This window comes from Nicotiana tabacum, chromosome 20 (assembly GCF_000715075.1).
Source record: "Nicotiana tabacum cultivar K326 chromosome 20, ASM71507v2, whole genome shotgun sequence".
Lineage (NCBI taxonomy): Eukaryota > Viridiplantae > Streptophyta > Magnoliopsida > Solanales > Solanaceae > Nicotiana > Nicotiana tabacum.
Genome location: NC_134099.1, coordinates 42,699,565 through 42,720,659, shown reverse-complemented (window position 1 = coordinate 42,720,659; position 21,095 = coordinate 42,699,565). Strand labels below are relative to the sequence as shown.

The 21,095-nt window shown below is 38.5% G+C and overlaps 1 long non-coding RNA gene across 2 annotated transcripts; it reads left to right on the top strand.

Annotated features, from left to right (window-relative positions):
- Positions 1-1,379: 1,379 nt before the first annotated feature.
- On the top strand, positions 1,380-9,728 carry LOC107799529 (uncharacterized). Of its 2 annotated transcripts, XR_012704095.1 has the most exons (4): positions 1,380-1,799; positions 3,888-3,955; positions 4,918-4,997; positions 9,573-9,728. It is a non-coding gene; the product is annotated as an uncharacterized LOC107799529 (long non-coding RNA). The 2 variants fall into 2 exon arrangements; XR_001651154.2 differs by lacking the exon at positions 9,573-9,728 and having other exon boundaries at positions 4,918-5,224.
- The last annotated feature ends 11,367 nt before the right edge of the window (positions 9,729-21,095 follow it).

Here is a 21,095-nt window from a genome sequence, read left to right as displayed (position 1 = left end):
GTTTACAATTTTGCTAACAACTCACAAATCTTCCTAATGCAAACTGGGGCAGAAAAATTTCTTTGTTTTGTCTATTTTGTTGTAATCAGGCGCCCACCTGGAGAATAAGGGGAGACAGTTATAGTTTAATGGGAAATGGTTCAAGGTGCAAGGGAAAACAGTGTCAAGTAATAAGAGGAGACGGTTCAAGTTCAACAGTCAGGCGTCCACCTGAAGAAAAGGAAAAGCATCTCAGATTGCAATTCAAGTCAGCAACCAAAGAATCTCGCGGCAAGAATGCGAGTGAACAGTCCGAGGTGATCAGCAGAAGTTAGTCACAATAAAGAAAAAGAGAGAAAGGCAAGTAGTGAATTCAAATGCAGAAGTTGATGAAAGATGTGAATTGCTTAAGACGTGGTGGAAGTCATAAGAACTACATGTCCGGTCCTGACCCAAAAGCTGTAGAAGAACGAGCTAGCACCTGCAGCTAACAAGCGCCAAGGTTCAAATCTAAAGTCTGCATGAAGAACCATTCAAGACTCAAGATCAAGCTTCAGAAGACTTATAGATAGGAATCTTGTAACTCGTAGTTGATAGGCTTAGCTAGTCTTTTTCATGTTTTGTTTTTTATGTAATAGTAGGACTGCGGACCAGAACCTCGATGGAACGGCACCTCGACTGGCTCTCCACCTCAGTATACTCCATCACCTCACTCATTTCTGAACTACACGTGGCTTGATTCCTTTATAGCCAAGGATATGTAGGCAGCCCATATACCAGGGCTCGGACACATTCCCCTTTTCTCTTAGTTTTAGTCTCTCCAAATAAGGGTCCGGTCAAAAACCTGTCTAGTCATTCTTTGTCTGAAAACGCTTCGCGTTTCCAGTCAAAGAGGGGCAGCTGTAGACATGTGATTTTTGACCCTCCCCAAGATTTTTCATATATTAGCGTAAAATATTTAATTTAGGCATAATATAGATATTTTAAGTAATTTTGACTCTTTTACTTTATTTTATTACAAGAAAATAAAAAAATCACAAGAATAGGTTCATTAATGTTTTGTAGTCATTTTTAATCTAAAAACAAATCTTAAAAAAAATATATACAACAATAGTATCGTATTTTTATTTTAATATGATATTTGAAAATACCAAAAATAGATTTGTTTTAATGGTTAGTTTTATTTTAATAATTATTTGAATAGTAGGAATAATTAATAAATGGGCCTGTATTTTTAATCTCGTTCGCAGTGAAAGAATAGAGCTTGGTCTCGAGCAACCTATCTTTAGGCCTAATTTTGGACCTAGCCCATAATTTCCAAGCCCATAATTCCTAGGCCCATACCCCTTAACCTAAAACCCTACCAAAAACCTAGACAATAAAATAAAAAGCAACGAAAAAGAAGAAGAACGCTGAGGGAAAGCTAAAAAGCTACGCAGCTTTTGAAAGAGACCCCCACCCCTTCGGATCGTCTTCTCCAAACGACCCTAGCTCTCTTCTACTAGAACAAAAACGATCCCTCTCGTTCTACTTCCTTTTCAGGTTCTAAACACATAAAACCCATCAGCCATCGATCCCAAACACCCATCAAAACCAAACCTAACGCCTAAGATGATTTTCTGCACCGATTGAAGTTCCGTCCGTTCGAGGTTGCGAATCCAGTCCGAGTTCGAAATTTCATTGTTTGGAACTTCATTATGACTGTGTAATTGCCGAATTTCAGTTGAATGAAGCTTTAATTTTAGATGCTCTGAATTGCCGATTCATTTGCTCGGCCAGTCGATTGTTAACCTTGCAAGATCGAACTCCAAGCATCTCAGGTCTCTCTTTTCTCTCTCGTATATCAATATACTTACTGGTACTTCTTCCTTTCTCCCCGCTGCCCGGATTTCTGCAACTTTTTATTCTTGTTGGGTTAATCTCTTGTCGAGATTTTTGTTGTTCTTGAGAGTGTAACTACAAATGGCTATTGTTGGGTGATTATTGAATCCCAATTTGATGGTTAAATTTTGGCTAAGGTATAGAATTATGGGGACTTAGAGAAACGAAGCTTCAGTTATGTACATAAGGTGCTTGTGGAAATGACTGACCGAATTCAGTCAACATGGATTCTTTGAGCTTGATTTTTTGCGTAATATGTGGTGTTTTGAAGCTTAATTCTTGTTGATTTCTCACTGTTAAGGTACTGTAATTGAGGTCGGGCTTTGAGTTTGTGTTGATCCGCTGTTATTTTTGAGACTAACAAATGAAACTCGGATTGGTTCAATAATGCTCAAATTGATTTCTTTGTTCGTGTAGTTAACAGACAATGATAACTATGCCTAGAATGAACCCGTTTGGTGGATTGTTGAATATTTAGTTGATTATTTTCATTTGGTTATGCGAAAAGTTGTAAATGGATAGTTTATTATTAGTGATTAATCTGGGGTAAACATACTTTAATATGACACTGTTAGGCCAAGGCTTTGAAGTCCATTTGGACGTATTTTCGTGAACATTTTCGGAAGTTTAGAAGTGTGGTACATCTTAGTTTTAATTGTAACTTAATTATCTTGGTACTTAAATCTTTTTAAAGTAATAACGGAGATTCATCCATTAACCATATATTCACTAATAATGATTAGAAATTGAATTCTTGAATGTACAACGTGAAGATTCCGAGTTTACCGCATAGTCGTTTTTAGTCTGAAGAGCTAATTTCAAGAACATTCTATGTTTAATATTTCTTTGCCATATTATTTGATTTGCATTTTAGACCCAAATTTTAATGGCTTGGCTTAGGAAACAGATTTTTTTTCCTTCTAAATTTACTTTCATTGAAGTTCAATTTTCAACTGATTGTAAATTTGAATAGTGTATTTCTAATTGTTATCCCGTTCAGCAAATGCTGCAATAGATTGCTTCAAGCCATTAGTAGTGGTAAAATTTCCTAGAGTTATTGTGGCATCTCATGATGTATGCTTATTTTAATAATTATGGATTCATTCTTATAAGTTACATAACTTCCCTATTTCATAACGTGGCCAAATAATCTTAAAAAATGAACGTCCTAGTTTGCTTTAGGCGCGTTAATTATATAGTTATCATGGTTATTACTAAAACCTGGGGGTACATTTCATGTGGCCCGGTTCTAATTTCCAACAAGGTTAAATAGAACGTGTCGTGAACCACGGGTGCATTTAATGTGGCATGGCTTTCAATATGTTTTAAATAATCTTGAATTAATTCTCTAAATAAGTAAAAGCGGTTTTCAAAGGTTAAAATGCACATAGGTTCAAAAGTGCAGTAAATCAATATAATTAGGCCAAATATAACAGTTAAGCGACTGTGCTAGAACCACAGAATCTGGGAATGCCTAACACCTTCTCCCGGGTTAACAGAATTCCTTACTCGGATTTCTAGTTCACGGACTGTAATACAGAGTTAACATTTTCCTCGATTCGGGATTTTGAACCGGTGACTTGGGACACCATAAATATCCCAAGTGGCGACTCTGAATTCTTTTAATAAATAAATTCCGTTTTGTTTGTCACTTAAATTGAAAAAACCTCCCTTATACACCCTTCCGGGGGTGTAGGTAAAAAGGAGGTGTGACATAACGGCATTATTTCAGTGATTTGGCTTGAAATTAATGGAAATTAAGGGTTAATATTGGGAATCAGGGCTTGGTATTGGAGACCTTGACTTGAGGATTTGAGGGGTCATTTGTGGGCGGATTTTGGTACTTTTGATATGAATGAACTCGGGGGAGAATAAAGATTCCATTGATGTAGATTTTGTCGGTTTCCTAGATATGGGCCTGGGGGTCGGGTTTGGTCAATTTCGGGATTTGTGTTGTAATTTGATTATTTTCGCATGGGTTTCGTTCCCTTAGCATATTTTGACGTCATGATTCTGATTTTGGATAGATTCGACGTGAGTTGAGGCTGAGGCGAGAGGCAAAGGCATCGTAGGCTATAGTTTGGACCGGATAAAGGTAAGTAATGTTTGTAAATGCTGTCCTGAGGGTATGAAACCCCAGATTTCACATCGTTGTGCTACTATGGGGTGACTCACATGCTAGATGACGAGCTTGGGGTCGTGCACAATTGGGGATTCTGAATTAGTCCATCTGAATGACTTTTTAGTCGCGTATTTGATTGAAAACTGTCTGCTATCATCATGTTTTGGGCTGAATGCCATATTTGGGCCTCGTGCCAACTGTTTTGGACCCTTAGGGTATTTTTACAACTATTCCTCATTGTTTAGACTTTATATTTGTACTCAGTCATGCTGTGTTTTACTCTTTTCATGACTCAGCCATATTTACTCGTTTTTTGATATTTTAAATGAAATTTTGGGCTGAGCATCATGTTTCACTATGTTCGAATGGCTTTGAGAGAATTCTGACTGAGTAAGGTCGAAGGCTTGTGTTGTGAGGATACTATGGGATCAGGTTGTACGCCATAGTAGTGTTATACTGATTCATGATTATGAGGCCAAGGGTCTGATTTGCTACGCAACAAGGTGGCTTGTTATAAGGCCGAGTGCGTATTTGATTATGCCACGAGATGGCTTGATATTGTGCTTGGGCTGTAAGGAGCCCCTCCCGGAGTCTGTACACCCCCAGTGAGCATGGTTACCCAGTGTGAGATGTGATATAGCCCGAGGGGCTAATACGAGTGATTGTGAGATAGCCCGAGGGGCTGATTTGTGTTTTTATCCTTTTCTCCTGTTTTATTCACTCGTTTGAAATGTTAAAAGACGTTTTAAAGAGGTTTTAACTAAACTAAGGTGTTTTTATGAGTTTTGACTGCTTTATTGCATTGTTCTGCTTTTATACTGTTTTGTTGTAGCATTATGCTGTGTTTTCATGTGTTTACTTATCGCTGACATGCCTTTACTTTTATTACTTACTGAGTTGGCATACTCACATTACTCATTGCACCCCGTGTTCAGATTCAGGAGTCTTGGGTCACGCTAGCGATTGTTGATTTGTTCTCCAGCAAGCTATTTGAAGTTGACTAGGTAACTGCCAGGTATTCGCAACCCAGTACTTCTCCTTCCTATCTTTTTTTTCCTGTTGATCTGGCTTGTAATAGACTATGTAGTCTTTTCATACACTTAGATAAATTTTAGATGCTCATGACTGGTGACTCCCGGATGTCGGGCTGTGTTTGTTTCCGTATTGTTCTAATCTATTTTTTATTTTGGGATTTATAGCTTATTAATAACTTAAAATGAATTATTATAACTGTTAAATTGATATTGGGGAATTGTGTCGGCTGGACTTGTTTCACGATAGGCGCCATCACGACTGAGTCCGGTTTAAGATCGTGACATCGACAAACCAACAAAATGTACACAGAAGACCTATAAGCCCATCATACTACATTAACTGATAGGATATGACTACAAGCCTCTACTGATAGATATACTATGATCGGAATAGGGCCCCAACCTAATCATAACATATATACATTTATACAAAGATGTACGTAAAGCTCTGGACCCGACAACTCCAAAAGTTATGGAGCTTACCGATTAAGCTGAACTCGGGAAATATCTAATGAGGAGGTCTACCCGTCTGTCTGTATGAACCTGCATGTATGAAATATAGCGCCCCTAGAAAAGGGACTCCAGTACGAAATAATGTACCGAGTATGTAAGGCAATATACTGAACGCTAAAACTGAACTCATAATATAATAACTGAGAGCAACTATGAGTCAAAAATAATCTAAAGATATGTTCACATGCTGATATTCTCTCAATATAGTAAGTAAAATAGTTGTCCGGCCTTATAAGGCTCGGTATATATATATATATAACTGCTCTGCCGTAGTAGGTTCACTCATAGGCGCTCGACCATACTAGGCTTTGTATCTCGGCCAAGTAGGCTTGCTCATAGGCGCTCGACCACAGTAGGCTCGGTATATAACTTACTATCTGATCAAAGGTTGCCCAATAGGGGCCTGCCCATCGATTATAGCTCGATAGTAATGAAAATACTATAATACTGTATATATTGATTCTCTGATATCTTGACTGGAAGAAGAAATACTCAATTGAATATGATGTCCCGATAAGGATAATATTGTAACTTACGAGACTAGGAAAATATACATAATTTTTGGAATATGAATTTCTCTTAATGCCTCAATATCAAACTTGTGTAATTATGAGATCATGCCAAAATAAAGGAAAAGCTTAGCCTAAACATACCTGGAGTAGGAAAAAATCCATATGATATTCTTGAAAAAGATTGCACCGTACTCCTTTAGTATCATAAAATTTTACGTTGCTAAGGTGCTAATAATTCTTGTTGAAATTGTTAACGTCTGATGTTGAAAGCTTATTGTTGCATTTAGATACTTCTTCTTATTTGCTTGTTTATTCAGAGAAGTTGTTATACGAATGTTGATGTAGGTTGTTTCATTTCAAGTTGTAAACTTGTGATTGTTAGAAAAGTTTTAGTTATCCTACTAGTTTGCCACCTAATCAACAATGACTAAGAGTCATTTGTTTGATTTGGTGGCTTGCTGCCACGTGGGGGGTGGGGTGGGGATTTTAATATTATTCAACAATCAATTAATTGAATTAATTAATATTTCGCTATCCGGTAATTGTAAGCACGTGATTTTTGCCGTATATGAGAATTACTCCAAAAAAAATCCAAAATAAAATAATTTTCCTTTGTGTGCAATTTTAGAATTTTTGTGGTATTTTTGTATAATTATTTGTATTTTTTGTCTGTGCATGTTTATTTGTTTAAAAAATATAAAAAAATAAAATATGTCACATTTTCGTTTAGTATTTATTTAAGTTTTTTTTTACAAAAATGAAAAAATCATAAAAAATAATAATAATAATGTACGTTGCATTTTAGCATTTAACGTCTAAATTGTGCGATTTTATCGTTAATTGCTATTTAAATATGCGATAATAGTTATTTGGAATTATTTAGTATTTTTGATAAGTTAATTTAGTTTATAACTTAATTTAGAATTTTAGTTTTATTAATTAGAAAGTAGAAGAAAATAGAGCAAAAAATATAAAGAGAATCGGAATTGGGCTCTTCTTCAAATTCAAGCCACAGGCTCAAAACATACCCAACCTTCCCTACGACCCGGCCCATTTCAAACCGGGTCAACCCGGTCCATAACCCCAAAGACCCACCCCCATCTTCCCATTTTTCATTTTCCACTCCAAAAACCCCTAAAACTAAACCTACACTACCCGCCCCCTCTCTTTCTCTTCATCTTCTCAAAACCTCCGAGCTCCAACCATGGCTTCCCTTCTCCCCCGCCTCTTCTCCTTCAACACACACACACATGCACAATATGAACTCCTGCTCCTGCACATCCAAACAGCCAACCCTCGCTGCGTTTTCTTCTTCCTCGACTCAACCCATCGACCACGATAACTCCAGTTGCCATGGCTGCCCCTCCCCCCTCTCGTGGCTTCATCGTCCTCATGACAACCCAGCAGCAACCAGCCATACTCACGTCGAAATCATCCAAACAACCAACGACATCCATCACTGTTGCATGCTGCTGCTGCTCCGCCGCTGCTGCGTCTGCTGTTGCTGCTCCGCCACTGCTGCGTCTGCTGCTGCCCATCAATGATGTTGCTACGCCACTATTGCGTTTGCTGCTCCTTCTGCTACTTCGTCGTCATCTCCTTCAGTCGAACGACCAATCGTCGACACTGCCCAGTCGACCTCCAGCTCTGTCATCGTCACGACCATCATCACCCATAACCCCATTGTTTCGATCTTCGTTTTCTTCATCGCCACCAAACCAGCCATGAACGACCACAACTTCATCTTCTGCTTCTTCCAGCTTCGTTGTTGCTGCTGCATTCTTGTTTTCATCATCGTCGTTGCGTCGTCTTCAGACGATGCCAAACAACTATCTTCTTCATCGTCGCTTCGATCCGGTTAGTAGGTTTGAGTTTCATTTTGCCCGTATTTTTGTTTTGATATTCTCGGATCTAAAATCGATAAATGTTCGATTCTTGTTTTGTTCATGTTTATCGTTGAATTAATTTTTTAGTTTGTTCATGTGTTTTGTTGATTTAATTTTCAGATTCAAATGAAAATTTAATTAATTGTTTTTCAGTTTATTTCATGTTAATTTTATTTATTTTTGTAAGAAGGAATTGTTAGTTTAATTTTAATATTGTTAGATTTAGTTTAAATCGCTTGAATCCGTTGTTTGTTGTTTAATATAGAATTAATTTGTGTTCATTTTGTTTGAAGTTCGTTTTTAATTCAGTGATTTAATGTGAAGTTATGTTTTGGTTTTTAATTTTTTTTTGATTCAATGTATCTTTGTTATAATTTTGTTGGAATTAATTTTAAAAGATCAATTGATTATTTGAAGTTTAGTGATTTGAATTTGTTTATTTGTTTTGTTTAAGATTAATTCGAGTTTAATTCGAATTTGAATAAAACTTGTTTGTTATTGTTTTTGAATCTTTTCATTTATGTCCATACTTTATTTGATTGTTCTTGAATCCGAAATTAGTATAAGTTTGATCTTCTTGTTTGTTGTTTATCATTTTTGATTATTTCTTCAGTTTGTTTCATGATCTTGTTTAGTTTTAATATAGAAATTGTTGGTTGTAATGTTGTTAGATTTAATTTTAAGTTCAAATGATTATTGAATTTAGAAATCTGAATATACTTGTTTGTTGTTGTTGAATCTGAAAGTAGGTTTGTTTGTTGTTAAAAAATATTGTTCAATCAAAATAATTTTTTTTGTTTCTTTGTTGTTCATCATTTAGTTTGAATTTGTTGTTGAAAATTGTTTAGAAATTGGTTGTATTTGCTGTATTTTGGTTGGAATTGATTAGGTGAATTGGATATAGCTGATGGGGGTAGTTTGGTAATTTACAGTATGTTCAGGGGTAAATTGGTAATTTCAGTAAGGTCGGAGAGGTATTTTTGGAATTAAACATTTGAACAATTGTTTAATATAATGGCGGACAAGACATAAATTAGTGGGGGAATAATGTAATTTTTTATGTTAAGCATGGGGGACAAGATGTAATGGGGTGGGGTTGATATATTTGTTTAATGTATTGGGGGACAAAACATTAGGTAGTGGGATTAAAAGGGGGATGAGTGGGAAGATAGTGGGTTTGGTAGGAGAAAGTATTTGTTTTATTAATTGATTAAAGGGTTTGGGATGGGATATAAATAAGAGACTTGATCAGATTTTTAGAGAGGACAGAAAGAAGAGAGAGAGAAAAAAAAGGAGCTGAATATTGAAGAGAGAAAAAATTCCGAAAATATTAAGACTTCCAAACATACAAATAAAAACATTCTAGAAATTAAAAGAGATAGTAGTATACACCTGATATACAGTTTAAATATTCTGATATACGGATTCAGAAATTAATGGTTGAACATTAATTAGTCTTTCAAATCTGAAAAGATTCCCTTGGCTTCTGTCCGTTGATTGTTGTCGGTGTTTCTGGATTTTTATCTTGACTTCAAAATCTGTCACTGGTTTCTCGTTGCTAGTTGTTACTGGCTGCTGGGTGTTACTGTTGTTGTATGCTACTGAATTTCTGTTGATCTCCCTTTTCTTTTGCTTCCAATATCAGGTACACAACTGTAATACTAGTTATTGCAAGCTAATAATGTGGAAGCATGAATACATATGAAGAATGGAATTTTGAAGTGTTAATTTCGTTTTTTCTTTATTCCTTTTATTGATTGTATTTAGGCTATTTCATGTATTACTGAATAATAATTGGAATAAGAGAAAATAACATAAGTTAGTCTTTAATGAATCGTTTTGGCAAAACGGGTTAATTCACTAGTTATGAAGGTTTTAAGATTATCAACAGTAGGTTAATCGTGAACAAGTAGCTAAATTTAGCTAAGGCATGAATTTAAACTAAATTTCGTGAATTAGGCATTAAGGCATGATTTGAGTTCAAACAAGATTAGAAGAACGTTTAAGTTTAATAAACTTTCTAATAAGCTTTAGTAATTATGGTTAAATCTAGTTTCAAATAGTTGTGAATAATTAATCTCAATAGATTTTTTTATAACAATGCGAGTTTTAATCTAACTATATTTGATTCTTTTGAATATTAGTTGTCGAATTTTTATTTTATTTATAATTTCGAAATTTTTAAGTGAAATTCTTTTTCATCAATATTTGTATTAATCTAGCAATTAGTATGTCATGCTTTCTTAAATAAAATAAAAAAAGCTCGTAATTAATTAGGATTTCTTTCTTTATTTTAGAGACTAATTTTAATAGAAAAATATAGTCGCTTTAAGATTTGTCCATTTAAAATAAATGAGATGAGCCTCGCCTAGTAAAATGTATAGATTGCGGCGCCCTCACAAATGTATGCATTAATTATTTAGAACATCGGAGTTGGCCGTCTAGTGAAATTTTACGGCCTTTCCCAAAACAACAATACGCTAGTCGCTCTAGGCGCGTCTTTAACAAATTATTTTCTTAAATATGGGTGTGCATTTATGTAACCCAAATCCCTATCTTGGCGGAGTCAAAATGCATCAACAAATCACGTGTACACTGGTTGTGACGTGATTCGAGATGCGTTTTCACGACGTTGCAATTCTTGTATAAAATAATAATAATAACAATAATGATAAAGGCGAGTCAAAGTTACATTTGCATATAAGTTCTTAATTGTTAAAAAAAATTAGATAAATAAGCCAAATATAATAGTTGAGCGACCGTGCTAGAACCACGGAACTCGGGAATGCCTAATACCTTCTCCCGGGTTAATAGAATTCCTTATCCGGATTTCTGGTTCGCAGACTGTAGTACAGAGTCATTCGTTTCCTCGATTCGGGATTAAAATTAGTGACTTGGGACACCCTAAATCTCCCAAGTGGCGACTCTGAAATAAACAAACAAATCCCGTTTTGATTGTCCTTCAATTGGAAAAAACTCCTTCACCACTCGCGGGGGCAGAAAAAGGAGGTGTGACAGCTCTAGCGAGTCTGCTGGGGAAAAATACTCAGAACCACTGGTTCAGGGCTAGAAATTCGAGCTTAGATAAATTGTTATATTTGGTTTTATCTGATTTTGTTACATGTTTGGGCTCAATGTGCTAAAAGATGCTTTTACCGCTTTGATATTATGTGAACTGTATATAAACTGTGCCGAAACCCTTCTCTTCTTACCTCCGGGGAGAAGCTCGCTGGTCGAGACTCCCTATTCTGTTAGTGTCAATACCTGAAATAATAAAGAGGTCGGATAAGTTACAAAGCCGGACGACCCCGCGGGTCCCCGGTACGTAGCCCTCTCCTCGACCCGAGTTGTCCGCTCGGGTACACAGTCTAGAACAAATGCCCAGGTTATGAACTTAGTGTCACACCTCCTTTTTGCGCGCCCGCCCCGAAGGGTTAAAATGCGCGGGTGGAGTTTTTCCAATTTAAGTGACAATGTTCGAAATGGGATTATTTATTTAGTTCAGAGTCGCCACTTGGGAAAGGTTTGGCTTTTGGTGTCCCAAGTCACCGGTTTATCTTGAATCCCAAATCGAGGAAATTTTTGACTTTTCCAAATGAAGTCTGCGAACCAGAAATTCTAAGTAAGGAATTCTGTTGAACCGAGGGAAGGTGTTAGGCACCCTCGAATCCCGTGGTTCTAGCACGGTCGCTTAAATTGTTATAATGGCTAAATATCTGATTTAAATACATGTTGTGACTTATGTGCTTTTATTAAGTTTTAACCGCTTTTATTATTATCATTTATTTTACAGAATTGCAACGTCGTGAAAATGCATCTCGAACCACGTCACAATCAATGCACCCGTGATTGTCGACACATTTGGACTTCGTTGAGATTTGGATTTGGGTCACATCAATGTGCACCCGAATTTAAGAATGTGATTTAATTAAGCCGCGCCAACAGAATCTAACGCGTTATTATCTTTGTAGAAGGCCATGAAATTTATTAAATGGCCTATCTTGAATTCTAAATAATTATCATTAGTTGTTGAGGGCCCCGCAATTGGTTTTTTTTTATTTGGCGAGGCTCGTCTTATTATTTTTAGAAGGGTATCCTACAGTGACTACATTTCTATTATTTTTATTTCCAGAGATAGAAGAAAGGAAAGTGTGTGTGCTAATTGAAGTATATACTTCAGCTTAAACCAAACTCCTGTCAATTTTGATTGATTACTTTTAAAGTAAAAAAAAACGTCATGACTTTTACGAAAATGATTTGGTCGAATAAAAGATTACATATGAGATAGATGAAATGCAATACTTAATCCGCACATTTCTTAATTTGAACTTAACTGAACTTATTTGAACTAGGTTAAAGGATAACTGGCGAAGTAAAATGCTTTAATTTGACAAGGAATCATATACGAGTTAGCGAAATACAACGTTTAGTCTGAGCATTTCTTGTATTGAACTTAACCAAACTTATATGGACTAGTCTTACTAAAAAAAACTAAATGAAACAGAAAACAGTATTGTGTAAAGTCGAAATATGCATACTTATACTAACAGACAATTGTCGAGCTCAAATACAAAAGGGGTGAAACTCAGTCGGCTATCAGTATACTCTTTTGAACTATTGAAACATAAGCTAAATCAATTTCCACAAGGCCTGTTAATGTACTATGAATATTACAGCAAATGCTTGAACTTCTTCAACCTTTTTCATTTCATGCTTTCAAACTGTTTCAATTACATCAATATGGGACTTGAAATGTGTACCTGAAAATGCTGAAAGTGCAAAGGAGAAGAAGAAGAAGATGGGAATCAGCAGCAGCAAAAAGGCAGAATTAACAGTAGCAGCAGGACAAAAATGCAGCAGCAATAGTGAGCAAGATAGCAGCAGAAATCAGAACAGCACAACAGAAAGGATTCTGTTGCGAGATGGAACTAGAGTTGAAGGAGAAACAACCCGATGAAACAGCACACAGTGTGATACTCCAGACAGTCCAATTCCGGAATATACCAAATGCAGCAGAACACTAACAATAATCTCGATTGAAATTTAGAAGAAAGAACACTGCCTAACGTATTGACAATAAATAAACTTTAGACAAACAAGACCAAGTTTCTGATTTCTTAATCTGTTTTCTCTCTTTCTTGCTCTCTTTCTATTCCTGTCAGCTCTCTCTTTTCTTTCTATCTTCACAGTGTGTGTGTGTTTCTTTTCTATCAGCTCTTAAGGTCTAGAGTGTGTATTTTCTTTCCCCTCTCTTCTCTTCTCTCCCCCAGTCTATCAGATGTTTTTCTATCTCCCATGTCTCCTAATTCTGTCCTTCTTTTATAAGCCTAAACCTCAGCCCTTTATCAACCTGTTGGATTAATCAAATACCCCTCCCATGTGCTGCCCCTTTTCAGTTCCACTTAGCTAATTAAGTATTAACCCCATCAATATTCCCTGGCAGGCTTTCCTTTCCTATTTTATTAACTAAAAGCAAGCATGGGCAGTAGAATATATCTGACAACATATGCTGTCAAACCATTTCTAAATCAAAAGCCCTTTGTACAGGGACCAGGCTGTGCACAATGCACATGCTGTGCACAAGTGCACATGCCATCAATTCAGATTTTAGTTACAGACCAAGCCTTAGGTTTCTGAAATCATATTAACGATTATAATTAACAGGACTTGGTTCTTAATTGATTCAGGCAAATGTTCAACAGAAGCAACTCGATTTGTTATTGTTTGGACAGTTGAAACTAATCGACGACACATGTCGACTCGACTATATTAGCATTAACACATACAATCGTAGCCAAAAATCAGACATTTAACAGTATCACATAAGGGGTTCATTTTGCAATGTCAAACAGAAAGGCCCTAAGAATTAAATGAATGACCAGTTACGGATTCAATTGAAACATACATTTATACACACGCATTATGAAGAAAGAAACTGACTGAATACAGAGGTCCGGCCAAGGTGGACAATAGCAGTTCAAAAACACAAACAAAAAGTTTGGCCATGCGGACAGGCCTTTAACAACACACAAACATACGAACTGAAATAAAGAAAAGAAAATTAACTCACCTTAAAACAAATCAGGAAAAATCCACTGGCGTTTGGACGGACCTTCTTTAAGGTTGAATGGACTTTTAAACGAAGTGTTTCTCGGATGAGAAACACCTCGATTAAGGTCCATTGGGCCTTAATCTCTTCAGTTTGAACAAAGCACGGAACATGCACAGGGAAAACTAGCGTTCAAAAACTTAGATTTGGGATTCGTGTTTCCCTGGTTAGATTCGGACCAAACCAAGTATGGTTTGGTCACGAGGGGGGCCTGGGGAGTGTCTGGTATGATTTCAAGGCAGATCGGTGTAGATTAGGTTCCGACTCGAATCTTCAAATGAAGATTCGAGAAGGCGGGATAGGATTCGAGGTATGTGGTTGGTAGATTTGGGTTCAGGACGTCAAGGGGGTTCTATGGTGTTAAGGGGAAGGTCACCGGCGTTCATGCCGCCGGTTTTCATGGTGGGGGATACTAGGGCGGCTCTAGGGTTTGGGGGTTGTGGTGAGGACGACGAAGGCTGGGGTTTGGATAGGGGGGCAGGGTAGTGTTAGGAGTTTATATAGTTAGTGAGCAAATGGATCCTGGCCGTTGGATGAGATGAGATGAAGGGCCAGGATCCTTTGGCTAACCAGGGACGACGTCGTTTCAAGGATAAAGGTTTGGGGTCGGTCCGGGTGAGACGGGTCGGGTTTGTTGGTGGGTTACGGGGAATGTGATCTTGGCCGTTGATCAATTTTAGATCAATGGCCCAGATCAGACTGCAGTAAAACGGTGTCGTTTGGAAGGCCCCCTGAGGCCAGCTGGTCTGGACCGGGTTTACATGGGGTTTGGGCTGAGTTTGTTTGGGCTTGTTTTGTTTTAAAAACCGGACTGGCCCAAGTCTGAAACTCCTTCTTTTTTTTTTCTTTTTAATTCCTTAAAATAATTTGCCAAATAATACCATGTAAACTTTGGACAACAATTATCACACAATTAACCTTTAATTATACTAAACACTTAATGACAAAATACAATGAAGGACGCACATATTTTATTTTTCTTTTAATAAACAGATTGCGGTTCACACGACATATAGACATATATTTTTTTATATTTATTTTTTTTTTGAATAAAACAACCATGGGCAAAATCAACAAATAACTAGCAAAAAATGCCACATAAAAATCCAGCAAATATATAGTAAAAACCAATTGCTATTATTTTGTTTCTTTTGGAGTGATTGTCACGTAAAACAAAAATCACGTGCTCACAGCTGCCCCTCTTTGTTCGGAAACACGAAGAGTTTTCGTGCAAAGATAAAGTGAGCGTGTATGAGCGATTTTTGCCTATGGACCACTCCGTACGAAGCATTTTTGAAAGATCTGACCGAATCTTGCTTCAAAGATTTCCTACATATCCTGGGCTAAACAGGAATCAGGTCAATGTAGTTCGAGAAGTTTTGGTAGCTGGGACTACCATGGGATGGCAATGCTTGCTGCTACTGCTGTTGCTGTTGTCACTGCTACGTCACTGACCGCCTTATTACAACCAAACGAAAATTGGAAAGTGAACTAACTACTTATATGCATGTCAACTGCTAGTTACAAGATTCCTATCTATGATTCTTTTACGACTTGATCTTGGGTCTTAGCTGCTCCTGCTTGTAGACTCCGATCTGAATCTTGATGCTTGCGAGTTGCGGCGACTCGTTCAACCTCTGGGATACTGAGTGAGACACGATTGGCAGGGTTTAGGACCTTAGTCAAACGTTGGAGTCGATCTGCTCCCCATTCACTCTGATATCTCTGGATGTCTTCTCTTTTTTTTTTTTTTGATTTTGAGTTGAGACTCATCTCGTGGGTCATTTCGATCCGTGTAGCTCGAGGTTAGACCTGCGGGAAAAAACAAACAAACGAACGAAATTTTCTGCCCCAGTTTCACTAGGAAAATTTCGTTAATTATTCACCAGGAAGTTCATAAAATTGATGAAAGAGGATATGGATGCTTAGTTTAGGGCTGGAGCCCTAACACCGGCTAGCTGGGGAGAGGTTCGGTTTGGGGTTTAAAACCCTAACGCCGATCAAAGGAAGAACTCAGTTTAGGGTTTAAAACCCTAATGCTGGCTAGAAGAAAAAGTTCAGTTCAGGGTTTAAAACCCTAATGCTGACCAAAAAGAAAAGTTCAGTTTAGGGTTTAAAACCCTAATGCTGACTAAAAGGAAAATTCAGTTTAGGGTTTAAAACCCTAATGCTGATTGCATGAAAAAGCTCAGTTTAGAGTATAAAACTCTAATGCTGGCAGAAAGGAAAATTCAGTTTAGGGTTTAAAACCCTAATGCTGACTGCATGGAGAAGCTCAGTTTAGAGTTTAAAACTCTAATGCTGGCTGAAAGGAAAAAGTTCAGTTTAGGGTTTAAAACCCTAATGCTGACTGCATGGAAAAGCTCAGTTTAGAGTTTAAAACTCTAATGCTGGCTGAAAGGAAAATTCAGTTTAGGGTTTAAAACCCTAATGCTGACTGCATGGAGAAGCTCAGTTTAGAGTTTAAAACTCTAATGCTGGCTGAAAGGAAAAAGTTCAGTTTAGGGTTTAAAACCCTAATGCTGACTGCATGGAAAAGCTCAGTTTAGAGTTTAAAACTCTAATGCTGGCTGAAAGGAAAATTCAGTTTAGGGTTTAAAACCCTAATGCTGATTGCATGAAAAAGCTCAGTTTAGAGTTTAAAACTCTAATGCTGGCTGAAAGGAAAATTCAGTTTAGGGTTTAAAACCCTAATGCTGATTGCATGAAAAAACTCAGTTTAGAGTTTAAAACTCTAATGCTGGCTGAAAGGAAAATTCAGTTTAGGGTTTAAAACCCTAATGTTGATTGCATGAAAAAGCTCAGTTTAGAGTTTAAAACTCTAATGCTGGCTGAAAGGAAAATTCAGTTTAGGGTTTAAAACCCTAATGCTGATTGCATGAAAAAAGCTCAGTTTAGAGTTTAAAACTCTAATGCTGGCTGAAAGGAAAAAGTTCAGTTTAGGGTTTAAAACCCTAATGCTGACTAAAAGGAAAATTCAGTTTAGGGTTTAAAACCCTAATGCTGATTGGCTGGGGATAAAGCTCGAGAATACTACACGATCTATTTTTTGAGTTTTCTTGTTTTAATAGAAGATATAAGGGAGTTTTGCGGGAACTTACCTTTTGAGTGAATTCCTTATTGCCAAAATGTTTCTTGTACCCGTGTACCTTCTTCTTTGGGCGACACCTGCTTCTTGCACGGTTGTCTTGGATTAACACCTGTTTCAATTTCTCAGACAAAGAACAATTGTTAGTTTGAAAATGACGGTCGGTTTGGTGACCTTGATCGTTCCCAATTGCTTCGTTGTGTTTTTACTTCTGTTGCGAAGTCCCGCCATTGATTCGAATTGAATAGCGAAAACTTTTAGACTGCTCAGGCTTGTATTTCCGGATTCTGTGATGATTTGCCTCGTAAGGCCCTTTTTTCTTTTTGTCCCGTTTTGATTGAAGGTTCTCAACGGGGATTTTATTGGAGGTATTCTGTGGGAATTTGTACAAGAGGAAGCTATGTGGGGGAAATATTTACAAAGTGGATTCTTTGTGCGGATTCTGTACAATGGGGTATGCTGGGTTTTGGTTTCAAAACGGGTTTCCCAGGGTTTGTTGGGGTAAGCTTGTTGGGGAATATTTACAAAAGAACTCGCTGGGGATGTGCTGATGAAATTCCAACAGGGATTTTTTTTTTTTTTACTGGGGATACTTTGTGGGAGATTGTACAAAAAGAGAGACTCTGTGGGGTTTTGTACAGGGGGAGACTCTGTGGGGACTTGTCCGAAGGTGGACTTGCTGGGGAAGATTTCAAGATTTCTCTCTTTCTTCTTTACTCCGGAACACCATCAAACGTCATGATTCATCATGCTTGGGTAATCATATCAACGAGATGAGGTGTTTTCCTTCATGAGACGGGATTCCGTGCAAACAAACCATGCCACCTACTCTTTCCGGTGTGTCCTGAACTCGGGGTTAAAATGCAAAAGGGATTCGAAAAGAAACAAAGCAGGGGAAAACAAATCAGAAAAGGAATACCCCTTTTCGGGACGAGAAAGACTTATCTGAGGAAGATAACGCTGGCTTTAAATGACATGACATGCTCTTTGGACTGGACGTCCGACCTTCCATGAACTTGCGTTTTCCTGAACCAGAACAGATCTGTGATTCCAAAACCGGTGGAACTTTGCCGAGACCTTCATGGGGTGGCGTCATTCCTTTTCGGCCAACAGCGCCCTTTGCGGGTTTTCGCTGGCTGACCTCTCTCATTTCTCTTCCTGTCATCGCTTGATAGCACTCTTTGCGAGTTTTTACTAAACAAGCTCTCTCATTTTGGTTTCTCTACTCCCGTCGCCTCGTGGTGCCCGAAGGTTTTCACCGCCGAGACTCTCTCATTTTATCTCTCTCAATTCAGAGTGTGCTGGTCTCCATTTGTGACGCTTATTGGTTCCCCACCATATTCGGTAATTGATTTGAAGGCTTGTGCTTGGTAAAGAGATGGTAGTGGATATTAAACTTCTCAAGTGTCCGACGTGCCCCGGTTTTCGATTTCAGGGTGGATGGGATTTTGTTGTTGGTGTGACTGAACCTCAGGGAGAGGCTGCCTACGTATCCTTTCGGAATCAAGTCGAACGTAGTTCAGGACTCAATCAAATTTTGTTTTGTTTTGTTTTTTTTCTTTTTTTTTTGTTTCTCTTTTTTCTTTTTGTAGAGAGGATTGGGTAGTGTTTGGGAGTAGTGGGGGATAAAACCTTCGCCATTCTCAAATGTGTCAGGACCACTGGAGTACGATTTAGACGTAGTACCTCTTGACTGCATCTGCATTTACTGCTGTGTCGGGGTCATTTCCTTCGATATCACCTAAATACAATGCTCCTCTTGGCAATATTTTCCTTACGATGTATGGGCCTTTCCAATTTGGGGCAAACTTTCCTTTTGCTTCTTCATGATGCGGCAGAATACGCCTCAGTACCAATTGTCCTACTTCGAAATTCCGGGGTCGGACTTTCTTGTTGTAAGCACGGGCCATCCTTCGTTGGTATAACTGTCCGTGACAAACTGCAGCCATCCGCTTTTCATCAATCAACGTCAATTGCTCTAACCGAGTCTTAACCCACTCGTTGTCCTCGATTTCTGCTTCGACAATGATTCGAAGCGAAGGGATTTCTACCTCTGCCGGTATTACAGCCTCGGTCCCATAAACCAAAAGATAAGGAGTCGCTCCTACCGATGTGCGTACCGTAGTGTGGTACCCCAATAATGCAAAAGGTAACTGCTCATGCCACTGTCGGGAACTTTGTATTGTTTTCCTCAAAATCTTCTTGATGTTTTTATTTGCAGCTTCCACAGCACCATTGGCTTTTGGCCGATAAGGAGTGGAATTCCTGTGTGTTATCTTGAATTGCTCACACACATCTCCCATCAAGTGACTGTTCAAGTTTGCTGCGTTATCCGTAATGATAGTCGCAGGAATACCGAAGCGACATATAAGATTTGAGTGTACAAAATCCGCCACAGCTTTCTTGGTGACCGACTTGAGAGTGACGGCTTCTACCCATTTTGTGAAGTAATCGATGGCAACCAGTATAAACCTGTGTCCGTTCGAAGCCTTTGGTTCAATTGGTCCAATGACGTCCATGCCCCAAGCGACAAATGGCCAAGGTGCGGACATGGGATGCAGTTCCGTGGGAGGTGCATGAATCAAATTACCGTGCACCTGACACTGATGACACTTCCGGACAAAGCTAAAGCAATCCTTTTCCATGGTCATCCAGTAATAACCTGCTCTAAGGATCTTCTTCGCTAAGACATACCCGTTCATGTGAGGTCCGCACACACCTGCGTGTACTTCGTGCATGATTTTTCTTGCTTCCTCGATATCGACACATCTTAAGAGATTGAGGTCCGGAGTCCTCTTATATAACAATTCACCGCTCAAAAAGAAACCACTTGCATGTCGCCTAATGGTCCTCTTTTGATCTCCAGTAGCGTGCTCGGGGTATTCTTGCGTCTTCAGGAACCTCTTGATGTCATGGTACCAAGGCTGCGTATTTGATCCCGCCTCGATTACACTGCAGTATCCGTGTCTTTCCTTGATTTGGATTTCCAAAGGATCGACGTGGGCGTTGCCCGGGTAGGGTAGCATAGAAGCCAGAGTAGCAAGTGCATCTGCCAGTTCATTGTGACACCTCGGAATATACCTGAACTCTATTGAGGTAAAGCGCTTGCTGAGGTCCTCTACATGTTGTCGGTATGGGATAAGCTTGACATCCCGAGTTTCCCACTCGCCTTGAACTTGCCGGATGATCAGGTCAGAATCTCCCATAATCAGTAAGTCTTTGACATCCTGATCGATTGCCATATGTATGCCCATAATGCAGGCTTCATATTCAGCTGTATTATTTGTGCAGAAGAAACGAAGTCTAGCTGTGGCGGGATAATGCTGACCGGTAGGTGAGATCAAAATTGCCCCAATCCCTATACCCTTGGCGTTCACGGCTCCGTCAAAGAACATCTTCCAAATATGAGCTTCCTCCGAGATCACTTCTACGGTGTTTACCTTTTCATCTGGAAAGTAGGTATCCAATGGCTGGTATTCCTCATCGACCGGGTTTTTGGCCAAATGATCTGCTAACGCCTGGGCTTTCATTGCCGTGCGAGTGACATAAACTATGTCGAATTCCGTAAGCAAGATTTGCCATTTAGCCAGTCTCCCAGTAGGCATTGGTTTCTGAAATATATACTTCAAGGGATCCAATCTGCTTATGAGGAATGTAGTGTGGGCTTGGAGATAATGTCTCAGCTTTTGAGCAACCCATGTGAGAGCGCAGCATGTCCTTTCCAGCAGAGTGTATTTGGCCTCGTAGCCGGTGAATTTCTTGCTCAAGTAGTAGATTGCTTGTTCCTTCTTTCCGGTTATGTCGTGTTGCCCGAGGACGCAACCGAAAGAGTTCTCTAAGACTGTCAGATACAAGAAAAGTGGCCTCCCTGGTTCTGGAGGGACCAAGACTGGGGGATTCGAAAGGTATTCTTTGACTTTATCAAAGGCTTCTTGACACTCCGTTGTCCACTTAATCGCCGCATCTTTCCT